The sequence below is a fragment of the Danio rerio genome, chromosome 11 (genome assembly GCF_049306965.1).
Source record: "Danio rerio strain Tuebingen ecotype United States chromosome 11, GRCz12tu, whole genome shotgun sequence".
NCBI lineage: Eukaryota > Metazoa > Chordata > Actinopteri > Cypriniformes > Danionidae > Danio > Danio rerio.
This window is the reverse complement of record NC_133186.1, coordinates 6,648,101-6,662,351: the sequence shown is the minus strand read 5'-3', so window position 1 is coordinate 6,662,351 and position 14,251 is coordinate 6,648,101. Positions and strand designations below refer to the sequence as shown.

At 38.6% G+C, this 14,251-nt stretch overlaps 2 long non-coding RNA genes across 3 annotated transcripts in view; both read left to right on the top strand.

The window, feature by feature from the left end:
• The window catches only part of LOC141376523 (uncharacterized), a 110,688-nt gene that overhangs the window by 57,569 nt on the left and 38,868 nt on the right, over positions 1–14,251 (top strand). The window lies entirely within an intron of this gene.
• Positions 9,174–14,251, top strand: part of LOC141376518 (uncharacterized) — a 38,506-nt gene continuing 33,428 nt past the window's right edge. The window contains exon 1 of one of the 2 annotated variants that reach the window (XR_012386956.1): positions 9,174–9,391. This is a non-coding gene — a long non-coding RNA (uncharacterized lncRNA). The remainder of the gene's footprint in view (positions 9,392–14,251) is intronic. The other variant, XR_012386957.1, reaches the window with a different exon arrangement.

The window sequence follows — 14,251 nt, the reverse complement described above, 5'->3', positions numbered from 1 at the left end:
TGTTTAGTGTTGGTCAACTGTGGTAGCATCTTTTAATTAAGCAAAATTTCTATTTTATTTGTTTGCTCTTTTATTGTTAGGCTCTCTATGCTCTTTCCTATTATGTGCTATTGCTGGTACTGTTTTTTATGCTCATATCATTTGTTTATTTTCTCTCTGTAAAGCACTTTGTGCAGCCTTGTGGCAGTTGGAAACGTGCTATATAAATAAATTGAACTTAAACTTGTTGATGCCAGAGGTCAGAGGAGAATGGCCAGACTGGTTTGAGCTGATAGAAAGGCAACAGTAACTCAAATAACCACTCATTACAACCGAGGTATGCAGAAGAGCATCTCTCAATGCACAACACGACCAACCTTGAGGTGGATGGGCTACAGCAGCAGAAGACCACACCGGGTGTGGCCACAGCCTACCTGAGTATTGTTGCTGACCATGTCCATACCTTTATGACTGTCACCGACTCGGTCCCAGTCATTCCCCTCTCTGGCCAGCAGAGGTCACCATCCCCGGACTTCTAACCATTACATCATCCATATACACTGATAGCCTACACACCTGAAGCGCATCCACCTAATCGCTCATGCTTATAAGCAGCACTCACACACTCAGTCATTGCGAAGTCTTGTTCTGCCCCGGCTCACACTACTGAGCGTACTACTGAGCGTTTCTCTACTCTGCCTGCTTTCCCGTTGCTTACACTGCCTTGTTCTCCGACCTCATCCTGCCAGTCGCCTGCCTTGTACTCCAGCCTGATTACCGACTCTGATTCTAGCCGCCTGCCTTGAACTCTAGCCTGAACATTAATACCGTGATTACCTGCTGTTTATGCTTCAACGTAACACGATTGTGTTTGATAAATCTACTGCAAATGGATCCCTCTGTGTCAGCCCCTTCGTTACAATGACTACAGTGTACTCATCTTCTGATGGCTACTTCCAGCAAGATAAAGCGCCATGTCATAGAGCGCGAATCATCTCAGATTGGTTTCTTGAACATGACAACTGCGTCATGCTATCATGTCAATATGGACCAAAATCTCAGGAATTTTTCCAGTACATTGTTGAATCTATGCCATGAAGGATTAAGGCAGTTCTGAAGGCAAAAGTGGGTTCAACCTGGTAATAGTAAGGTGTACCTATTAAGGGGCCGGTGAGTACACACACACACACACACACACACACACATATATACACGAAAGTTTGATTTAATTTTTACATGTTCATTTGTTTTTTTCAGTTATTGTATTTAATTTAGAAATTTTTAAATTATAATATTTTCTTGTAGTATTTTTTTATATGCATGTATTATAATTTATTTACATTATATCAAAGTGACCATTATCTACTCTTTAGTGAGTTAAAGAAAAAGGAATAAAAATAGTTCGAATTTTGGTCATAATTAATTCTAATTAACGTAATCAATACAATTTGCTGTGCCCTCAGATGACACAGGGACGTGTTATTAAACAAAGTTACGCAATCAGCCAGGAGTTCATTTTTAGACTTGATTAAATTAGATGTGTGTGTGACTTGCTGGGAAAAAATAAAGAGTTATGGCAAACACAACAAAGTCACATTTTGTTCTTCAGATTGGAGTAAAAAAAGGAAATCTGTAATATCTGAACAGCAATATACTGTAATTGAACACCTTGATCACTGCACAGCAGATAGCAACTTTGTTATCTAAATATGTAAATCAAGGCCTGTAGACAACCAATCCTTTGCACTGAGACACGGCTGCTATTGCCAACCAGTGAATTAAAGCTTGGTCTTGGGCTCTTTTGACATGACTATTACTCACACTCATACAAACATAATGGGAGCTGCTTGAATAGCAGTAAGCCTGCACTGAGTGAGTGATAAAGTGACCCCATCTCATGCTCCCATGATAATGTTCTCTTAAGCTTGCTCATAAATGTCACAGCGAGTGTCACACTAGAGCTTTGTGACCTCTTGAGATAAACACACAGAAACTGTGTGTTCCTCATCTGAGGAGCTGCTTCAGGATGATCTGTGAGGAGATCTCACAGTCCTGTTCGACCTTTTTTTATGCAGAGTAAATGAGGTTTTGTTGGAAAATAAAATATTGTACAGTACAGCACTAACCAAGCTCTTCTCTGTTTATCATGTTGTTACTGTCAGTTCTAACAAATAGATGACCAGATTATCCTATTGATATCTTTACAACAAGTTAGGAACCATGCAGGACATTTGTAGCACTAGGCAGCCATCTTAAACATGCAAGCCCACTAGCAATGATTTAACAACTAGCTAAAACATGCTAGTAACTACACATAAACCAGTCATAATACCTTAAAACATGTGGCAATGCCTTAAAACAATTAGAATATCTTTGAAATGTTACAGAAACCACCCTGAACACTTTGGGCCCTATCATACACCCGGCGCAATGTGGCGCAAGACGCGGCGCAATACTCTTTTGCTACTTTCAGCTCGGCGCAAGGGTCATTTTGAGGTGTTGCACCACACTGTTTAAATAGCAAATGCATTTGCGCTCAAATGTGCGCCCATAGGCGTTCTGATCTAAAAAAGCAGGCATGTTTTGGCGCGTTGCTATTTTGAGAAACTTTAAATAGTCTGTTCTTTAGACCAGAACAAAGTCGGTCTATTGTCTGGCGCAAAGTGCGCCTGGCTTACACACAACACACAAGGTGTAGAGCAATACGCAAATATCTTTACATCTGAAAAAGATATAATATATTAAGCATATATATATATATATATATATATATATATATATATATATATATATATATATATATATATATATATATATATATATATATAATAAGGATATATATAGGATATAAATATAAATGATAAAAATATTACAAAACATATTAATTTCTGGCCTACATGAATTTAAAAACCACTGCCTTACTTTCTTCATCTCGGGAGGCTTTTTCAGATCATTCAATTTGCTTTTGTATAATGTTATTATTATTAGCAGTATTATTTATTATATCAATATTTATATTTGTTTTATTAAAAACAAGCTTAGATTTGTCCACCTGTCAGGTTTTAGACCATATGGGGCATAGCAGGTGTATTTGGAAATAACTCAGTATTTTGACCACACTTTGTTATTATTGTTCATTTATTCATTTTCTGGAAATTAAAACTGAAATTAGAAATAGTTTTGAAACAAATCTTTGCGCTTAACTAACGAAATTAATTATTTATAGGCTAATTGATATCTGTGCGGTAAGGTTTCCCAATCCACGAGAGCAAAAGCGAAAGTAAACTTACTTTACGTCATGTTAATAGCAAATGCGCTTATGGCGCGACGCAGCTGGGTCTTAAAGTGAATGGGAGATGAGTCTCTGATTGGTTTATTCTCAAAACACACCTATAACTCATTAAGAAAATAATCTCAACCCTTTTAGACCATGCGCCACGGCGCAAAGCACATTTTCCCATCCTTAAATTAGCAAAAATGCATTCTGACTCGCCCTGAAAGCGTTTGCGCCCTGTGTTTTGCGCTCTGCGCATGGACCGTCAAAATAGAGCGCTATAGCTTAAATAAACACACTAGCAACATTCTAGCAACTAGTTTGAACACCACAGCAACCTCATAGGAACTCAATGAAATCCACATTTAGAACAACTTTAAAGCTGTAGCAATGCCTTGACTTCAACCACAACTAGCTGAGGACCTAGCTAGATCTTGCAATTAGCTAGAACACCCTAGCAACCACGAATAAATACAAAAGCCTCGCAGAACATCTTAAAACACCAGAAATGTATAGCAATGCCCTGACAACAATCAGAACAAGATAGCAGTGTTCTAGAAACCAACCACCATGAACAACGCTGTAGCAACTAGCTGGAACACCCTAGCAACCACGTACAAATATGATAAAGCCTTTCAGAACACCTTAAAACACCATAAATATGTAGCAACATCTAGCAACGCTGTAGCAACTAGCTAGAATGCCCTAGCAACAACATTGAAACACACTAAAACCATTCAGAAAACCTTACAATCTGCAGCAATGCCCTGTCAACAATCAGAGCACCCTAGTACTGTTCTAGAGACAAGCCTGAAAACTATAGCAAGCTTAAAGCAACACCCTAGCAACCATGTATAAATACAAAAGCCTCTAAGAACACCTTTAAACACTATAAATTAGTACCAATGCCCTAACAACAATGAGAAAATTATAGCAATGTTCTAGAAACCACCCTGAACACTATAGCAATCTTTAAGCAACACCCTAGCAACGCTGTAGGAACTAGCTTAAACTCCCTAGCAACCATGGAACACTAACACCATTCAGAGCATCTTCAATTCTGTTACAATGCCCTGACAGCAATCAGAATGCCCTGGTAATGTTCTGGAAACCTGCCTGAAAACTATAACAAGCTTAAAGCAACACCCTAGAAACATGTTTGCAATTAGCTAGAACACCTTAGCAACCATGTATTAACACAAAAGCCTCTCAGAACACCTTAAAACACTATAAATCTGCCCTGACAACAATGAGAAAACTAAAGCAATGTTATAGAAACCACCCTGAACACTATAGCAGTCTTAAAGCAACACCATAGCAATAATGTACAATAATGAACACCCTAGCAACCGCATACCTAGTAGCACTGTAAAACCAACTTCAAATCTGTAGCACTGACACTCTGGCAAAGTTCTAGAAATCAGCCTTAACTCTATAACTAACTATCTTCCCTGCTAAAAAAAAATCCTTAAACCAGTCTAGGCTGGTCGGCTGGTTTTAGCTGGTCGAACAGCCTGGTTTTAGAGGGGTTTTGGCCATTTCCAGGCTGGTTTCCAGCCATTTCCAGCCTGATCTTAGCTGGTCAGGCTGGAAAATGACCAGCCAAATCCAGCTAAAACCAGCTTGACCAGCCTGGTTTAAGCTGGATATAGCTGATTTTGGCTGGACTCCCAACTTGGCTAGGCTGGTCAAGCTGGTTTTAGCTGGTCATCTCCCAGCCCGACCAGCTAAGACCAGGCTGGAAATGGCTGGAAGTGGCCAAAACCCCTCTAAAACCAGCCTGGTCGACCAGCTAAAACCAGCCAACCAGCTTAGGCTGGTTTAAGCTGGATTTTTCAGCAGGGTTAACTAGCCTTAGCAATCTCCTAGAATCACTCAAACAAAACATCCTAGCAATGATATAGCCATCCTATTCAGCCTATTGAAACTATTCAGAACACCTTGAAAATGTAAATCCATGCCTTTAAAACGATCAGAACACCCTAGCAACAATCTACAACAATCTGATAGCAACACCCTGGCAACCACTGAAACACCATAGCAGCTTATAGATACCTTTTTAACTTTAATTGTTCACTTTAAACTGCATTATTTCTGTCACAATCTCATGAACTGTAATTCCCTCACATGACTCTGGGCTAAAATTAAAAGGTTAAAATAAGTCCTACAATTGTGACTGTTTCCTTAGAAACCACGGCTGCTACTCTTGGTCATCATGTGAATTACTATTGTATGTGTGGTTTCTGCGGTTACTAGTCAACAGTAGTAGTGGAGAGACTGGAGTGGTCTGTCTAGGAAAAATGCTGACTCAGAGATCCCACCAGAGACCCACGGTTTACAGTCCTGCTCACCTCAATCCACTGCTCAAACCATGACCCATAATAGCCTGCAGTCTTTGCCAAGAGGGAACCCCGCTGTAGTAAAACAATACCAATCGCCCCCTCCGTCAGTCAACTGTACCCAAACAATACTGTTGCCAGGGCTCTCTCTCATAGCAACTCGCAAACCGTTGTGTCAGGCTGTCTGATAACAAACAGGGCTTGGTTTGAAATATGCTAACATAAAGCCTTTAAAGACTTCCAAAATCAACCTTATGAAGTAAAAACATCTCCTTTATGTATTTCCATGGCTACAGACACAAGTGTTATGAGGGAATACTCCTCTGTGACTTACTCTAGTTCCTTGGAATAAATTTATCAGAACTTCCTTTAAAAACAGAATGAGCCGTTCTAGTGAAACCTGACGTTTATGATTAGGTTCTGGAAAAAATTCATAAGGAGTTTTTTAGTTTTTAAGACACTGCCTGCCAAAAGTCTTGCTGCTTATCCAAGTTTTAGGAACAACAAATAATAACTTAACTTCTAGTTGATCATTTGGTATCAGAAGTGGCTTATATGAAAGGCAAAGGCCTCTAGATTACGCTTATTTTACCAAAATAAAACATGATCATGCCTTGATTTTTAATGATTTAATTAGGAGAGTAAGGTCTGACTTTGCTTAGACAAAAGTCTTGTCACTTAATTGAAATAGTGTAAAGTATATAATATATAGTCATGGTGCAATGGAGAAAGAGTTAATATTGTATACGAGCTTGGTCGACTGCATCCATACATCTCTGTAATGACTCAAATAACTTATTAATAAAGTCATCTGGAATGGCAAAGAAAGCGTTCTTACGGGACTCCCAGAGTTCATCAGGATTCTTTGGATTCATCTTCAATGGCTCCTTCCTCTTACCCTAGAAATGCTTAATATTGGTGACTGGGCTGGCAAATCCTGGAGCATCTTGACCTTCTTTACTTTCAGGAACTTCGATGTGGAGGCTGAAGTATGAGAAGGAGCGCTATCCTGCTGAAGAATGTGCCCTCTCCTGTGGTTTGTAATGTAAAGGGCCGCACAAATGTCTTGATACTTCAGGCTGTTGATGTTGCCATCTGCATTCGCATGAATGTAAACCCAAACCATCATTTTTCCTTCACCAAACTTGACTGATTTCTGTGAGAACCTTACCTCCATGCAGTTTCCAGTAGGTCTTCAGCAGTATTTCTGATGGTTGGGAAGCAGTTCAACAGATGATTCATCAGATAAATCTACCTACTCACACTTTTCCAAATGATCAACTAGAAGTTGCTCTACCAACTGGGATTGATGACAAGACTTTGTCAGGTGGTGTACATACAGTCCCATTCAGATGTATGATTTTTAAGTTTTTTAGATGGCCAATAAAGGTGGGTTTCAAAACATTCAAAACAGCAATTTTGTGATATTTATTACAATTTCAAAGTATACTATTTAAAATGAAGTTGAATTTTGGAATTACTTAAGTAATAATCATCACTGCAGTTGTATTTGTCACATGATCTTTCAGAAACCATCCTAATAAGCTGATCTGCTGCTTAAAGGGCACCTATAGTAAAAAATCGACTTTTCAAGCTATTTGGACAGATCTGTGTGTTGGTATAGTGTATAGACCGTCATACTGGGAGTCCTTTTTTTTCAATTTAACGACAAAAAAAAGGGTCGGCCAATTGGAGCTGTTTTCAAATCGATCGCACCATTATGTAGGTGTGCGATTCCCCCGCCCACCCAATTGATTGACAGCTGCGAGCATTAACATGTTCCGGTAGTCACGTGTATATGTCAACAAGACCAGGCAGACATACGCAAAGCAACCGGGAATAAAAGGTCTGTTCTGTTCGCTAGGATCAGCAATCATCATCAAATGTGATTAAGAGTAAGTTTCACATGTTTAAAGTGTTTTAAAACAGAGTATGTGTGTAATTAATTACAGCGTTTTACTCCAGCTTTACTTCATCAGCACAGCCGCGTGTCAGAACAATTATAAAAGAAGACGCTTCAATCCCGGTTTGTGGAAGTTAAATCAGGTTTATTTTGTACATTAGCATAACAGATACCCACACTTGAGGTTAGCCTTAACTAGCCTTAACTAGCGCGCGTTTACTTTGTAACGATATTGTGTGTGACTCATCAATGCAACTTCACAATACTGAGTAGTAAAGGTTAGTTCTTACTGTAGTATCTCACAAACGCTACGTGAGACCTTCTTCCTTTAAGTCTGTCTGTTGTCTGACGCAGCTGAGGGAGGAGGCATGTAGAAACAGTGGGCGGGAAAGAAAAAGCTTAAAGGCGCAGTACGACAAAACCACCCCCTGCTGGAAATCAGTATAAAACAGCATCTTGTAAAAGGTATAATGAAAAATCTGATGGGTATTTTGATCTGAAACTTGATATACACATTCTAGAGACGCAAAAGACTTATATTAAATCTGAAAAAAGGGGTAACCTAGGTGCCCTTTAAGTGAAGTTTATTTATAAACAAATTTCGAGAGGATCACGTGCTTATGATTGTTCACAGCTGTTCCAACTTTAGCTAATAACTGATTATCCTATCAGACGATCCTTATCTCACTATAAATAACCAGAATTTTCTCATCTCAATATCTTCTTCTCGAAGAAACCCCCCCACCCAACCCTACTTTCCCTCCCTTCAAACGGGCGTCACGGTGGCCAGCGATTAGCGCTGTTGCCTCACAGCAAGAATGCCTCTGGTTTAATTCCTTTCCAAACCATGCAACATTTCTGTGCAGAGTTTTGCTCGTTCTCCCTGTGGGTTTTCCCCGGGTCCTCCGGTTTCCTCCCACAGTTCAAAAACAAGCACTCTAAACAATTAATCCAAACATTTTAGCTAAAATTTGAGTACACCTGCAACATCCATATCTGACACTTAGCTACAATAAGCAAGGGGGGGGGTCATCGAGATCTACCTGAGCTCAAACTCCCCTCTCGCCTTGCAACAGGATGGAGCCCAGGGCTCGAGGATCTTTTAAGCTCAGGGCTCTCTCCCGGGACAGCACACCAAACTAGCCTTATTATCAATCATCAGCTAAGTGTGAACTCTTGAAGAAATATTTAATTTTATCGATATTGAAAATAATGTAGCATTGTAATGTAATGTAATGTGAATTTATATACCGCATTTATTGTGTATGGCCATACACCCAAAGCACTTCACAATCATGAGGGTGGATCTCTTCACACCACCACCAGTGTGCAGCATCCACTTGGATGATGCGACGGCAGCCACAAATTATATGGGTCATCACTGGCCACATGTCCCAACTGTTCTTTCCTTTACATGTCTTTACAGGGTTTTTACACACTTTCAGTTTTAAAAAGTACATCACAATGTGCCTATCTTAAAGAGTTGTAAGAATGTTAAGAATTCGGTAGATTACATTGCAAATATTTACTGGAACTGATCCAGCAGAGATGAAAATACCATTAGCATTGAGCAGCTGTGGGATTCATAAGTTCACACGGCTTCCTCTGCCGAAACAGTTCCATAATTTGAACTATGCCAAAAAACAAACATTAGGCTCTAATAATAACCAGCTGCCTTGAGATATATTTGGTAGCGTGTGTGTGTGTGTGTGTGTGTGTGTGTGTGTGTGTGTGTGTGTGTGTGTGTGTGTGTGTGTGTGTGTGTGTGTGTGTGTGTGTGTGTGTGTGTGTGCGTGTGTGTGTGTGTGTGTGTGAAAGTGAGAGTATGTGCATATGGGAGAATAAGAGAAGAGACGGGACATTAGACTCTTTGGGCGGCAGCCAGTAGCCTGTGAGGTACAGTACAGTACGTCTTGCTATTGGGCTATAAATATCAAGCAGAAGAAAAGCATAATAGCAAGAGGAGAGCTGTTTTGTATTCTAGAAGTGGGTGTGTTTGTTTTGATGTTGCTAGATACTCCTGTTCTCTATGGATGTCCCTTGATGCTAGTATGTAATTGGTTTCATGGTGAATGACTTAGCATTTCCTGCAATGAAAGATTCATATCTATTGTTTAATTTTGCTCCATTTTTTCATGCCTAATGGAACTTGCCATGCATGCATTTAAATATTGCACGGAAAAGTGAACTAAATACTGCATGCAAATTAGGATTATGTAATTATGGAATGCAATAGTTTGGTTTTGGAACTAAAAAAATCATATGCAAACTGATTTATAAAGATCAAAATTAAGCAAAAACTGCTTCAGGGGTAATTAATCAATCAATGTTCTTTGGGAAAGCGATTCATGAAGATAAATAACAAACTCATAAGTCCAAGGCACTCAAAAACTAAGGGAAAAAAGTAGTTTTTGTTGTTTATAATTTATAAAGAGATATACAGATCTGCACATGGGTGGATTACTGTTCAGTGATTGGACTCTCAGCAGTGAATATTAACCCACACTCAACTGAACTGAGTTTAACTGAACTGAACTGAACTTAAACACTAAATACTGAACTGACACTGTTTCAATTCACTATAATCTTCTATGTGAAGCTGCTTTGACACTATTCACATTGTAAAAGCGCCAATGAAATAAAGATGAATTAAATTTAAGGTTGTTAATCAGAGGCATATGCTTTTGTTTAGGCCATCAGCCAGCATTATTACTAGTTAGTTAATGCTATTTTGGGATTTCCGTCTGGATTTTGCCAACCCAAATTTTAAAGCTTCCCAAATCCACATGCAGAAATGCAAAAATTTGGTATCGTTTTAAAGAAAACTCTTTGAATTTTTATAAAACACTATTGAAAGTGTTTAAAATAACTGCATATGTTGTCTGCGATATAATAAACACCTAAAAAAGAGGCGCTTTTTGTATTTTTATTTTCATAAACTCAAATTTGAAATGTGTACCTTTTTAGGTGTGTGGTCTAGGTTGCTGTAATTAATTTTGGTGGTTCCTGCACATGTCTGTAATCATAGGAAAAAAGAGAAATGTCTCTATCATAATCTATGCAAAAGTTATTGAATTCCAACTGATGGTGCTATACCAGCCACAGGGATCGATCAATGTTTCTTATTTCACTATTCTTTTGTTTGATGAAACATAATTCACTGTGTTTGGACCACATCAGACATATAAAAGGATTACTTATGCACATCACCTCAAAAACAGAGGAGAATGGCCCTGAAGCACACAGCATAAGGGAAGAGATGACAGCTGTCTGTGCTATCTGGGGCTGCTTATTGATCATAAATGTATTGTTTTCACTTCTGCGCCATGGAAACACCGCGATTCATTCGACAGCTGTTTGATATGTGAAGATAATTCTGTAAAAAGAATGCTATGAACCGTATGAGCACCAGCAAGAGCTTTCATTTGAGCTATAACTTGTACATGTGTCATATATGTACCATATGAAAAATATGAAAACTGAACCAATGTTTAATATCGAGCTCGGGTATCCAAAATACTGTGTGTTTAAGTGTAAATAACTTTTGTACAGTAGAAAAATAAACAAAGTGATGCATATGTGCATAAAATATAGATTCTACACTTTCAAACGAAACCACTTAAGGGGGGCTGGTGCAATGCTAGCCCTTTAAAGCGAAAGTCGATGACATCAAGGTACCGGGTCCGCTGAGTTTGAGAGGTTAATCTGTAATATTCTGATGAACAACACTGAGATCCAAGTTACTGCATGTAATTATATAAGACATAATTAAGGGATGTTTCTTGCAAGGTTGCAGTGCATTGAATAAAACACATTTAATCTAATTTAACCAAAATTTGCATGTGTACAAACAGTATTTATACACATATACGCCTATTTATTTAACAGCACACATAGTTACCATTTCATTTGCAGAAAATATATATTTTTTTGTATTTCTTTAGTCTTTGGCTTTATCATTGTCATGTAAGCATCGCCTTAGGCTTAAGTTCAGAGAGTTTACCTCAACAACATGGATGTTGCAATTAACAGAAGTGACCATTAAAGACTCTCTGTGTCAGAATGAATAAATCAAGCCCTGAGGTCTGTCATCCTGAACTGTTTTTAGCTTCCTGATAGACACTGCAACTGCAGTGGATGCAGTTCAGGGAGACATGGAAATGTTTACGCAGTGTTCCTTTCCAGACTGAAACTTCTAACAGCAGCACAGTAGTATTCCACTTGAAGTCTGTCTTCAAACTTGGACACTTAGTATTTTACATTAAATGCATTGACAGATTCTATCCACAAAATTATATTGCCCTCTACAAATGTGTTCATGCATGACTTTTCGCCATGCTCTGCAATTCTTTAGAGTTTGTTTATATAGTTCAACTGACTATAAGAAACTTAGCAAGTACATGTCAACTTACACCAAACCTAAACCCAACCTAATACATTCATTCAGTCATTTTCTTGTCAGCTTAGTCCCTTTATTAATCCGGGGTCGCCACAGCGGAATGAACCGCCAACTTATCCAGCAAGTTTTTACGCAGCGGATGCCCTTTCAGCCGCAACCCATCTCTGGGAAACATCCACACACACATTCACACGCACACTCATACACTACGGACAATTTAGCCTACCCAATTCACTTGTACCGCATGTCTTTGGACTGTGGGGGAAACCGAAGCACCCGGAGGAAACCCACTCGAAGGCAGGGAGAACATGCAAACTCCACACAGAAACGCCAACTGAGCCGAGGTTCGAACCAGCGACCTAGCGACCTTCTTGCTGTGAGGTGACAGCACTACCTACTGCGCCTCGCCCACCCAACCTAATAGTCTACTTATAATGTAATGAGAATTAGTTGGCATGTAGATGCAATGTAACTTATATTTAACAAACGCACCATCAAAATAAAGTGTGACCTTAATTTGGGTTCTGAAGATGAAATAATTTCTCAGGCGATTAAAATAACATGAGTAATTAATAACAGAACTTGCATTTTGTGTCAACTAACCCATTGAAGTGCACAGCCCTATAATATTGGTCACAAGTTGTTCAGTTTTACTAGCACAACCCATACTAGCAGGTCTCTGTTGATGATTCCCTTGACTTTTCGGCATGCTCTGCAATACTTTAAAGAGTTTGTTCATCCAAAAAAATAAATAAATAACTTCAAGAATTAATTACTCACTCTCATGTCATTTCACACCCCTGAGAACTCCATCCATCTTCAGAACAGTAAAATTAAGGCATTTCAGATCAAATTTGAGACCTCCAAAAGAACCAAAAACGTTTTCAAAACATGTCATGTGACTTCAGTGCTTCAATTCTAATCCTACAAAGCTCTAAAAACACTTGGTGCACCACTTTGTGTGTTTGTTTTCTCTTCTGCGACAGATCAGGGTGCTTATTTACTACGGGCAGTTTGATGTACTGCCATTAGGATTAGCAGCACAACACTGGAGCATTGTATAGTCCATAATAAACACACACCCAGATCTGATGTGGAAGACATAGGCAAACAAAGTCATTTTAAAGGGGTTTATTTTGGTGCACGAAAGTGTTCTTAGAGCTTTGCAGGAATACAGATGAACCATTGAAGCCACATGGAGTGCTTTAACAATGTTTTTGTTTCCTTTTCTGGACTTAGAACATCAAGACCATTGCTGTCAATAATTTAACTGTAAATATATTAATTTGGGTAACACTTTATTTTGATGGTCCATTTGAGTATTAGTAGACTGTCTGCTTAATATCTGTTAATACTGCTGCTAAACAGACTATAAGAAACTTTGCAAGTACATGTCAACTTACACTAACCCTAACCCCAACCTAACAGTCTACTTATAATCTAATGTGAATTAGTTGGCATGTAGATGCAATGTAACTTAAATTCAACAAACGGACCATTAAAATAAAGTGTGACCTTAATTTGGGTTCTGAGGATGAAATAATTTCTCAGGGAATTAAAATAACATGAGTAATTAATAACAGAACTTGCATTTTGTGTCAACTAACCCTTTAAAATGTACAGCCTGTAACGTCCACCCAGCTAGTCCAATGACGGTGTCTGCTGGTGGATGAAAGTTCACTGCATGTTCGGTCTTTCCAGTGCACAATGTTGATTTCCTTTAAATGTAACTCATATCTGACTCCAATTACAGTATGAGGTGGTTTAGAATATTGCTATATTTATTCTCATTTCATCTGACTCCAATTATAAAACATTGATAAGATTATTTAGTTTCTTTTAATATTATTTCAGATTATGATTGCATATTCTCTTAGAGTCATTATTGTATGTTATTCTTGTTCATTCGGATTCCTATAACATCCTGAGTCTTGTACCGGCCGAGTATATACAATCTCTTAAGCACAAGCATGTCAGTCTTGGTCACTAAACAGTGTCAATTGACCGCTATCCTATAAAGGCAGAACCCTACTTGCTCAGAATAGGATATTTTTTATGCGGTCCCCATGGAGCTGCTATCTCCTAAATCAAACAGAGCTATTCAGTCATATAATGATCAATACTATAGAATTAAGCAGACCAGTCATACTTAAACTATTAGTAATCAATATACAATCAAAATAGTATTACAAGTTTAAAAGATGAAGGTCTATCCCCTTATAGCTTTTTACAGTCTAAGTATACATGAATTAATGCCAATGTGTTAGTCGGAGCTCTAAAAACATCGTATAGCATGCCCAACCCAAGCTCATTCTGGAAACGTAGCCCCGCGGACGTTTCTGGAGAATGCGATTTAC